Below are 12,345 nucleotides of genomic sequence, written 5' to 3' on the forward strand. Positions count from 1 at the left end.
AAAGCACTGAGCTGATCTCCCTGAGCTCTGCAGCTGCTTCTGACTAGCTATCTATTTTACATTTGATGGTGTATATATGTTAATGCCACTCTCTCACTTCATCCCAGCTTACCCTTCCACCTCCCAGTATCCTCAAGTCCATTCTCTATGACTGCATCTTTATTCCTCTCTTGCCCCTAGGTTCATCAGAACCTTTTTTTTTTTTTTTTTTAGATTCCATATATATGTGTTAGCATACGGTATTGGTTTTTCTCTTTCTGACTTACTTCACTCTGTATGACAGATGCGAGGTCCTTCCACCTCACTACAAATAGTTCAATTTCATATCTTTTGATGGCTGAGTAATATGCCATTGTATATATGTGCCACATCTTCTTTATCCATTCATCTGTCGATGGACACTTAGGTTGTCTCCATGTCCTGCTATTGTAAATAGTGCTGCAATGAACATTGTGGTACATGTCTCTTTTTGAATTATGGTTTTCTTAGGGTATATGCCCAGTAGTGGGATTGCTGGGTCATATGGTAGCTATATTTTTAGGTTTTTAAGGAACTTCCATACTGTTCTCCATAGAGGCTGTATCAATTTACATTTCCACCAACAGTGTAAGAGGGCTCCCTTTTCTCCACACCTTCTCGAGAATTTATTGTCTATAGATTTTTTCATGACGGCCATACAGACTGGTGTGAGGTGATACCTCACTGTGGTTTTGATGTGCATTTCTCTAATGATTAGTGATGTTGCGCATCCTTTCATGTGTTTGTTGGCAATCTGTATGTCTTCTTTGGAGAAATGTCTGTTTAGGTCTTCCACCCATTTTCGGATTGTATTGTTTGTTTCATTGATATTGAGCTGCATGAGTTGCTTGTATATTTTGGAGATTAATCCTTTACCAGTTGCTTCGTTTGCAAATATTTTCTCCCATTCTGAGGGCTGTCTTTTCGCCTTGTTTATGGTTTTCTTTGCTATGCAAAAGCTTTTAAGTTTCATTAAGACCTATTTGTTTATTTTAGTTTTTATTTCCAGTTCTCTAGGAGGTGGATCAAAAAGGATCTTGCCGTGATTTATGTCATAGAGTGTTCTGCCTATGTTTTCCTCTAAGAGTTTTATAGGGTCTGGCCTTATATTTAGGTCTTTAATCCATTTTGAGTTTATTTTTTGTGTATGGTGTTAGGGAGTGTTCTAATTTCATTCTTTTACATGTAGCTGTCCAGTTTTCCCAGCACCACTTATTGAAGAGGCTGTCTTTTCTCCACTGTATATTCTTGCCTCCTTTATCAAAGATAAGGTGACCATATGTGCGTGGGTTTATCTCTGGGCTTTCTATCCTGTTCCATTGATCTATATTTCTGTTTTTGTGCCAGTACCATACTGTCTTGATTACTGTAGCTTTGTAGTATAGTCTGAAATCAGGGACCCTGATTTCTCCAGCTCCATTGTTCTTTCCCAAGATTGCTTTGGCTATTAGGAGTCTTTTGTGTTTCCATACAAGTTGTGAAATTTTTTTTCTAGTTCTGTGAAAAATGCCATTGGTAGTTTGATAGGGATTGCATCAAATCTGTAGATTTCTTTGGTTGTATAGTCATTTTCACAATGTTGATTCTTCCAATCCAAGAACATGGTATATCTCTCCATCTGTTTGTATCATCTTTAATTTCTCTCATCGGTGTCTTATAGTTATCTGCATATAGATCTTTTGTCCCCTTAGGTAGGTTTATTCCTAGGTATTTTATTCTTTTTGTTTCAGTGGTAAATGGGAGTGTTTCCTTAATTTCTCTTTCAGATTTGTTATCACTAGTGTATAGGAATGCAAGAGATTTCTGTGCATTAATTTTGTATCCTGCTACTCTACCAAATTCATTGATTAGCTCTAGTAGTTTTCTGGTAGCATCTTTAGGATTCTCTATGTGTAGTATCATGTCATCTGCAAACAGTGACAGTTTCACTTCTTTTTTTCCATTTTGGATTCCTTTTATTTCTTTTTCTTCTCTGATTGCTGTAGCTAAAACTTCCAAAACTATGTTGAATAATCGTGGTGAGAGTGAGAAAACTTGTGTTGTTCCTGATCCTAGAGGAAATGGTTTCAGTTTTTGAACATTGTGAACGATGTTGGCTGTGGGTTTGTCATATATGGCCTTTATTATGTTGAGGTAGGTTCCCTCTATGCCCACATAATGGAGAGTTTTTATCATAAACTCTTGTGGAATTTTTGTCAAAAGCTTTTTCTGCATCTATTGAGATGATCATATGTTTTTTCTCCTTCAATTTGTTAGTATGGTGTATCACATTGATTGATTTGCGTATATTGATGAATCCTTGCATTCCTGGGGTAAACCCTACTTGATCATGGTATATGATTCTTTTAATGTGCTGTTGGATTCTGTTGCTAGTATTTTGCTGAGGATTTTTGCATCTATGTTCATCAGTGATATTGGACTGTAGTTTTCTTTTTTTTGTGTCATCTTTGTCTGGTTTTGGTATCAGGGTGATGGTGGCCTTGTTAAATGAGTTTGGGAGTGTTCCACCTTCTGCTATATTTTGAAAGAGTTTGAGAAGTATAGGTGTTTGATAGAAGTCACCTGTGAAAACATCTGCTCCTGGGCTTTTGTTTGTTAGAAGATTTTTAATCACAGTATCCATTTCAGTGCTTGTGATTGGTCTGTTCATATTTTCTATTTCTTCCTGGTTCAGTCTTGGAAGATTGTGCTTTTCTAATAATTTGTCCATTTCTTCCAGGTTGTCCATTTTATTGGCATAGAGTTGCTTGTAGCAGTCTCTCGTGATCCTTTGTATTTCTGCAGTGTCAGTTGTTACTTCTCTTTTTTTATTTCTAATTCTGTTGATTTGAGTCTTCTCCCTTTTTTTCTTGATGAGTCTGGCTAAAGGTTTACCAATTTTTTTATCTTCTGAAAGAACCAGTTTTTAGTTTTATTTATCTTTGCTATTGTTTTCTTTGTTTCTATTTTATTTATTTCTGCTCTGATCTTTATGATTTCTTTTCTTCTACTATTCTTTTTCCCCTCTTTGTCTAATTGTTTTAGGTGTACAGTTAGGTTGTTTATTTGAGAATTTTCTTGTTTTTTGAGGTAGGATTGTATTGCTATAAAGTTCCCTCTTAGAACTGCTTTTGCTGCTTCCCATAGGTTTTGGGTATTCGTGTTTCCACTGTCATTTTTCTCTAGGCATTTTCTGATTTCCTCTTTGAGTTGTTAAGTGATCTCTTGGTTTTTTAGTAGTGTATTTTTTAGCTTCCATGTGTTTGTATTTTTTACAGTTTTTTTTTCCCCTGTAATTGATATCTAGTCTTATAGTTTTGTGGTCAGAAGTGATACTTGATATGATATCAATTTTATTCAATTTACCGAGGCTTGATTTGTGACCCAAGATATGATCTATCCTGGAGAATGTTCCATGAGCACTTGAGAAGAAAGTGTATTTGGTTGTTTTTGGATGGAATGTCCTATAAATATCAGTTAAGTCCATCTGGTCTAATGTGTCATTTAAAGTTTGTGTTTCCTTATTTATTTTCATTTTGGATGATCTGTCCATTGGTGAAAGTGGGGTGTTAAAGTGCCCTACTATTATTGTGTTACTGTCGATTTCCCCTTTTATGGCTGTTAGCATTTGCCTTATGTATTGAGGTGCTCCTATGGTGGGTGCATAAATATTTACAATTGTTATATCTTCTTGGATTGATCCCTTGAACATTATGTAGTGTCCTTCTTTGGCTCTTGTAATAAGTCTTTATTTTAAGGTCTATCTTGTCTGATATGAGAATTGCTACTCCAGCTTTCTTTCGATTTCCGTTTGCATGGAATATCTTTTTCCATACCCTCACTTTCAATCTGTATGTGTCCCTAGGTCTGAAGTGGGTCTCTTATAGACAGCATATATATGGGTCTTGTTTTTGTATGCATTCCGTCAGTCTGTGTCTTTTGGTTGGAGCATTTAATCCATTTACATTTATGGCAATTACCAATATGTATGTTCCTGTTACCATTTTCTGAATTGTTTTGGGTTTGTTTTTGTAGGTTTTCTTTCTCTTGTGTTTCCTACCTAGAGGAGTTCCTTTAGCATTTGTTGAAAAGCTGGTTTGGTGGTGCTGAATTCTCTTAACTTTTGCTTGTCTGTAAATGTTTCAGTTTCTCCATGGAAACTGAATGAGATCCTTGCTGGTAGAGTAATCTTGGTTGTAGGTTTTTTCCCCTTCATTACTTTAGATATGTCCTGTCACTCCCTTCTGACTTGTAGAGTTTCTGCTGAAAGATCAGCTGTTAACCTTATGGGGATTCCCTTATATGTTATTTGTTGCTTTTCCCTTGCTGCTTTTAATATTTTTTCTTTGTGTTTAATTTTTGATAGTTTGATTAATATATGTCTTCACATGTTTCTCCTTGGATTTATCCTGTATGGGACTCTCTGTACTTCCTGGAATTGACTGACTATTTCCTTTCCCCTGTTAGGGAAGTTTTCAACTATAGTCTCTTCAAATATTTTCTCAGACCCTTTCTTTTTCTCTTCTTCTTCTGGGACCCGTATAATTTGAATATTGGTGCAATTAAATTTGTTCCAGAGGTCTCTGAGACTGTCCTCAATTCTTTTCATTCTTTTTTCTTTATTCTGCTCTTTGGCAGTTATTTCCACCATTTTATCTTCCAGGTCACTTATCCATTCTTCTGCCTCAGTTATTATGCTATTGATTCCTTCTAGAGTAATTTTAATATCATTTATTGTGTTGTTCATGATTGTTTGGTCTTTAGTTCTTCCAGGTCCTTGTTAAATGTTTCTTGTAATTGCTCCATTTAATTTATGAGATTTTGGATCATCTTTACTAGCATTTCTCTGAATTCGTTTTCAGGTAGACTGCCTATTTCCTCTTCATTTGTTTAGTCTGGTGGTTTTTTACCTTGTTCCTTCATCTGCTGCATATTTCTCTGTCTTCTCACTCTGTTTAACTTACTGCGTTTGGGCTCTCCTTTTTGCAGGCTGGAGGTTCTTAGTTCCCATTATTTTTGGTGCCTGCCTCCATTAGGTAAGGTTGGTTCAGTGGCTTGTGAAGGCTTCCTGGTGGAGGGGACTGGTGCATGTTCTGGTGGGTGGGGTTGGATCTTGTACTTTGGTGGGCAGGGTCATGTCCAGTGTTGTGTTTTGCGGTGTCTGCGAATTTAGTATGCCTTTAGGCAGCCTCTCTGCTAATGGGAGGGCTTGTGTTCATGTTTTGCTAGTTGTTTGGCATGGGGCGTCCAGCACTGGAGCTTGCTGGTCATTGGGTGGAGCTGGGTTTTTGTGTTGTGATGGACATCTCTGGGAGAGCTCTCTCCAATTGATATTACATGGGGATGGGAGGTCTCTGGTGGTCCAATGTCCTGGACTCATCTCTCCCACCTTGTAGGCTCAGGCTCAACACCCAGCCGGAGCACCAAGACCCTGCCAGCCTCATGGCTCAGAAGAAAAGGAAGAAAAAAAAAATTGAAAAAGAACAGATAGAAACCCAAATCAAATGGTTAAAGCAAAACTAAACAGACCAAAATCACACAAGGAAACATACATATACACACTCTTAAACCGAAAAATAACAAACAACCACAACAACGCAAAAATAAACTCAAAAAAAAGAAAAAAAAAAACCCAAACAGACAGAACCCTAGGACAAATGGTAAAAGCAGACCTAAACAGACAAAATCACACAAAGAAACATACACATACACACAACAAAAGGAGAAAAAAGGAAAAAAAAATTATAAAAAAGGAAGAGAGCAACCAAACCAATAAACAAATCCACCAATGATAACAAGCACTAAAAACTAAACTGAGATAAACATAAAACCAGAAGCAAATCAGACATAGAAAACAAACCCCAAGTCTACAGTTGCTCTTAAGTCCACTGCCTCAATTTTGGGAGCATTTGTTGTCTATTCAGGTATTCCATGGATTCAGAGTTTATTAAGTTGAATGTGGGGATTTAATCTGCTGCTCCTGAGGCCTCACAGAGAAATTTCCCTTCCTCTTCTTTGTTCACACAGCTCCTGGGGCTCAGCTTTGGTTTTGGCCCTGCCTCTTTGTGTAAGCTGCCCTCAGGCATCTGTTCCCTGCTCAGACAGGAGGGGGTTAAAGTAGCAGCTGATTAGGGCTCTCTTGCTCAATGAGGCTGGGGAGAGCGAGGGGTGCGGTAGTCATAATTGGAACGCGGGGCAAGCCAGCAGCGGCAGAGACTGGCATGACATTGCAGCAGCCTGAGGCACGCTGTGTGTTCTCTCGGGGAAGTTGTCCCTGGATCATGGGACCCTGGCAGTGGCATGCTGCACAGGCTCCCTGGGGTGTGTGTGACCTGCACTTGCATACAGGATTGTTGGTGGCAGCGGTGGCAGTGGCAGCAGCGTTAACAGTTCATGCCCATCTCTGGGGTCTGAGCTGATAGCCATGGCTCACACCCACCTCTGGAGTTTGCTTAAATGGTGCTCTGCCTTCTGTGGGCACACGGAGCAGGAATCCCCTCTCCTCGCACACCTCCGAACAATGACCTCTTGCCTCTTCAGCAGGTCCAGACATTTTCCTGCACTCCCTCCTACCTAGCTGTGGTGCACTAACCCCCTTCAGGCTGTCTTCATACAGCCAACCCCAGTCCTCTCCCTGGTATCTGACCTCCAAAGCCCGAGCCTCAGCTCCCAGCCCCCACCCTCCCTGGCAGGTGAGCAGACAAGCGTCTCAGGTTGGTGAATGCTGGTCAGCACCGATCCTCTGGGTGGGAATCTCTCCGCTTTGCCCTCTGCACCCCTGTTGCTGTGCTCTCCTCCATGGCTCTGAAGCTTCCCCACCGCCCACTCCCTGTCCCCACCCATGAGGGGCTCCCTAGTGTGTGGAAATGTTTCCTCCTTCACAGTTCCCTCCCAGAGGTGCAGGTTCTGTCCCTATTCTTTTGTTTCTGTTTTTTCTATTTTCTTTTGCACTACCCAGGTACGTGGGGAGTTTCTTGCCTTTTGGGAAGTCTGAGGTCTTCTGCCAGCATTCAGTAGGTGTTCTGTAGGAGTTGTTCCACGTGTAGATGTATTTTTGATGTATTTGTAGGGAGGAAGTTGATCTCCACATCTTACTCCTCCACCATCTTGAAGGTCAAGCCTAAATAGTTTTTTAAAAAATATATTTTATTTATTTATTTGGTTGCATTGGGTCTTAGTTGTGGCACACAGGATCTTTCATTGTTGTGTGCAGGCTCTCTTGTCATGGTGTGTGGGCTCTAGAGCACGTGGGCTTAGTTGTCCTGCAGCCTGTGGAATCTTTGTTCCCCCAACCAGGTATCGAAATCGTATCCCCTGCATTGCAAGGCAGATTCGTAACCACTGGACCACCAGGGAAGTCCATAAATAGTTTTAATGAACACTGAACATCTGCCATTAAGAGTTTAGCTCTGGCTGCATGAAATGCCTCTTTGCTTGGTGGTTACTTTATCAACTCTGCTAAGACTGCTGTCAGATAGGATAACATTTCCTGTAAGTGAATCAAAAATGAAATTATTACTTAGTCAATAGGACTTTCCTTCTTGGTTGACAAAATCATTGAAAACATATGTCTTTGTGGGGAAATTGAAAATAATAAGAAGAAATGGACAACTGGAGCTTTGGAACATATTGGCTACCCAAACCTGTAACTGAGGGAGACTTAGAGCTAGGGAGGAATGGTTGCTTTGCTGACTATCTCTGAAGCCAGGCAGAGGAGACTTCTGGGTTACAGAACAATGGAGGCTTCACAAAGGGAAACACATAGAAACAACCAGGAGAGCAAATAAAACTATGCAAATAAAACTATGCAAATAAAGTTTTATTTGCATAGTTGAAAATAAATAAAAATTTTAAAATGGAAAGAAAAGAGAGGTAGTGGAAAGCATAATAACTCTTTTAGATGTAAAAGGATACCCTCTAAAACTGAGTAAAAGGTTGCCTCTTAAGTAAAGTGTCAATCCCAATCTCCCAATTCCTCCTCTCTACGTCTGTGTCTCTATTTCTGCTTTGCAAATAGGATCATCTATACCATTTTTCTAGTTTCCAAAAAGGAGGGTATATATGTATATGTGTGGCTGATTCATTTTGCTGTGCAGTAGAAACTAACACAACACTGTAAAGCAACTATACTCCAAAAAAATTAATTTAAAAAAAGATACCTCTTAAATCAGACATAGAAGATAAGTGAAGGTTAAGTAAGAAAATAGAAAATTAGTGGAACTATAAAAAGTATTAATACCAAGAGAACCACTAGACTAAAAATGAAAATTTTTCTAAATACTAAAAGAGGAAAAAAGGCAGCACACCAAGTAGAAAAGGAAACACAGTAAGTATAATGTAATATATACATATATCACAATATAAGATAATAAGACAAAATTGAACAAACATTTTAGTCGTATCAATAAATGTGAATGGGTTTAACTCACCTATTAAAAGGAAATTATAAAATCAAGTTGGTTCATAAAGCATAGCCCAATTCCATACAATATACAAGAGATACTCTTTAAATGAGTGATTCAAAAGAACTGCAAATGAAGGGATGGACAAAAATTTACTGGACAAAAGGAAATGGAATGTAGTCAGGCACCTATACTGTGGAGCAGACTGCCTAGTGTGCATCCCCTGCATTCCCTCTCAGACCCCATCGCCTAGTAAGAACCCCTCCTTTATTCTGCTCTAGTCCCGCCATCCTTGCTGTTCCTCAGAAATTCCAAATACCCTCCCATATCTGAGCTTCCTGCCTGGATCACTCCTTCTCCAGATACCCACTTAGTTTGCTTCTCCACTTTTTTTGTATTTCTTCCCTAAAATCTCCTTATCAGAAAGGATACCTAACCTCTACATAAAATAGAAATCCCTATCACTGAAATGTAAGATGGCAATTTCCATAACACTTACCACCACTTGACTACGGCATGTATGAGTCTGCTTGGGCTGATGTAACAAAATACCACAGACTGGAATGTGGCTTAAGCACAGAATGTATATCTCATATTTCTGAGGGCTAGAAGTTCCAGATCAAGGTCTGGCAGGATTTGATTTCTAGAGAGAGTTCTCTTCCTGGCTTGTCAATGGCTGCCTGATCCCATCATTCCTCACATGGCCTTTCCTCTAAGCACATGTGGGGGGAGGGAAGGAGAGAGAGAGAGAGAGAGAGAGAGAGAGAGAGAGAAAGAGATGCTCCCTTCCTCTTCTTAAGATTCCACCAGTTCTATGGGATTAGGATCCTACTCTCTGATCTTATTTAACCTTAATTACTCCACAAAAGCCCTATCTCCAAGTATAGTCACATTAGGGCTTAGGGCTTCAACATATGAATTTGGAGGGGGACACAATTCACTCCATGGCATGACCTAGTTATCTTTTTACCATATATCTGATGTGGGTTTCATGAGAGCAAGAACCTGTCTATATTCTGTTCACTGCTGTATTCCTAGTGCCTCGAATATGACCTGACATAATCAGAGCTCAACAGAAAACTGAATTAATGAATACATGAAAAAAAAAAAAAGTGGATGATCTTTGGTGTGCTAATCCTATCTTGCTCTTGCTGATCTTCCCTTTTTCATCTAAAAAATGGGGTTCATAAGAATACCTGCATCACAGCTTTGTTTTAAACATTAAGTGTGACATGAAAAGATGCTCAACATCACTAATTATTAGAGAAATGCAAATCAAAACTACAATGAGGTACAACCTCACGCTAGTCAGAATGGCCATCATTAAAAAGTCTACAAATAACAAATGCTGGAGAGGGTGTGGAAAAAAGGGAACCCTCCTACAATGTTGGTGGGAATGTAAGTTGGTGCAGCCACTGTGGAAAGCAGTATGGAGGTTCCTCATAAAACTAAAAATAGAATTACCATATGATCCTACAATCCCATTCCTGGGCATATATCCAGACAAAACTATAATTCAAAAAGATACATGCACCCCTATGTTCATAGCAGCACTATTTGCAATAGCCAAGACATGGAAACAACCTAAATGTCCACTGACAGATGAATGGATAAAGAAGATGTGGTACATTATATACAATGGAATACTACTCAGCCATAAAAAAGAATGAAATAATGCCATTTGCAGCAACATTGATGTAACTAGAGATTATCATACTAAGTGAAGTAAGTCAGAAAGAGAAAGATAAATTCCATATGCTATCACTTTTATGTGGAATCCAAATATGACACAATGAACCTATCTATGAAACAGAAACAGAATCATGAACATAGAGAACAGACTGGTGGTTGCCAAGCAAGAGGGTGTTGGGGGAGGGATGGAGTGGGAGGTTGGGGTTAGCAGATGTAAGCTTTTATATATAGAATGGATAAACAACAAGGTCCTACTGTATAGCTCAGAGAACTATATTAAATATCTTATGATAAACTATAATGGAAAATAATATAAAAAATGTATATATGTATAACTGAATCACTTTGCTGTACAGCAGTAATTAACACAACATTGTAAATCAACTATACGTCCATAAAAAAAATAAACATTAAGTGTGACAGTTCATGCACAGTGCTTCATATTGTACCTGGCATATGATAAGAGCACAGTATAGATTAGTTATTGCAGTTGTTATTACTGTTATCGCCAATATTATGACTGTGTTGAGGTTAATCCTCAGCGGCATTCCCCAATCCCCCTTGGAATGGGACTGAACGGTGGAGGCAGGGAAAGCCAGTGCCAGCATGCTCTAGAGAGATCGTGGTCACTGATCCCACAAGATGTCACATATGGGTGCTCTTGGTTTTAGTTTGTACTTTGATATGAAATTTGAGACATTTCCCTGGCTTCAGAACAAAGAGACTCATGTCCTTGGTGTTATAGCCTACGTAGGTACTTAATTTCCTGCACCTCCATCCTGTTTCAGGTTTTAAAGTGTTGTTATGATCTGACCTCTTCACAAATTGCCGTTTCCATGGGATGTTGGGGACCCTCATTTGAGATTGAAAGGGAGAAGGAATGTGCCTTTTGGGTCAGCTCTTCATCCAGACCCACCCCAGCTGGAAGACTCTGGTATTTCATCCCATGACAAGGTCTATAGCCAGGCACTCCTGGGGGGCACAGAAGAAGGAAAACCAAGCGTTGTGTTGGTCCAACCCTCAGACTCAGCCAGCTGCTTCTCACACTTCTCTTTGTTTTATCTCAGGAAAAAGAAAGCATTACCACATCTTCTTGTCACCACTGCCCTGTCTGCCAATCCTCACCACCTCACATAAACGCTTCACAGAAATCTTGCTCAGAAATCTGCTCTGGGTGGATCTGGAGTCTGTGAGCTTTTGCCTTGGGGAAGAACTAGTCATTGTTGAGAAGCAGGTGAGGGTTGCGTTTGTGCTCCATGACCCATCGTACTTGCAGAACGTGGATGCCATCCTGTTATGCCAGAGCTGCGTGGTGGGGCTGTCACCAGCACCAGCTGACAAAATATCTTTCTAGAACATTCAGGTCCACGGTGTTTCTCTATTTCACTCAGCTATTCCCAAGGGCATTACCTCTTTTTTCTGCATGGAAGACAGCTATGACTTCTGGACCGATGCCTGGTATACACACAGACAGACGCGAGATGTGCTTCGGCGTCAGATCCCAAAGCTTCCTTGACAGCCACTCACCTGTCCCATTTTTGCTTTTGGGAATAGAAATATTGATAAGGCAATAGTTATCTCCTGATGACAATTGCCTCCAGGAGAGACAAACCTCGAGGAGTACCTTAAAATAGAAACAAAACAAAACAAAAGACATCACAAAAATCAATGTTTGCTCCAGCTATTACTCCACACTGCCAGAAGATGGGGCCGCGTCTATTTTTTCTATATGTTTTTGCAAACTACAGCCATTGTAGGGAAAACCTACGTTGGTAGGTTCATTCCACAGTGAATGATTGTAGTCTTGGCTTTATTTTGCTCTCTGTCATCCTCCCTCCCTCCCTTCCTTCCTTCCTTTGTTTCATTCTCTTTTTAAAAAATAAAAACTGCTTTATTCTCAGGAAACTATTAAAGAACTCTCTCCCCCCCCATTTCTTTAAGTACACATAAAGGCCACTCCTCAAATTTGAAAATGAATAAAATAGGAGTCATGGCCTTTCCACTAGGGTGTCACTTCCTTCAGTTTTCTACTCAGAAAATAGAAGTTCAGTAACATCTGCTATACTTATATTGTAGGGCCTTATTCTAGGCCATTGAAAGCTTCAGAAGAAAGGTGGAACTCTAGTCAACAAAGAGTTATTATCTGTCCTCAAGAGCCCCGCCTGGGAGACCTCAATCATGCAACTCCCCAGTCAGGAGGTGATAAAACAAAAGGTACTGAAGCTAAGGCGACTGTGAGTGTTTTGGGGGAAAG

The sequence above is a fragment of the Eschrichtius robustus genome, chromosome 4 (assembly GCF_028021215.1).
Source record: "Eschrichtius robustus isolate mEscRob2 chromosome 4, mEscRob2.pri, whole genome shotgun sequence".
Lineage (NCBI taxonomy): Eukaryota > Metazoa > Chordata > Mammalia > Artiodactyla > Eschrichtiidae > Eschrichtius > Eschrichtius robustus.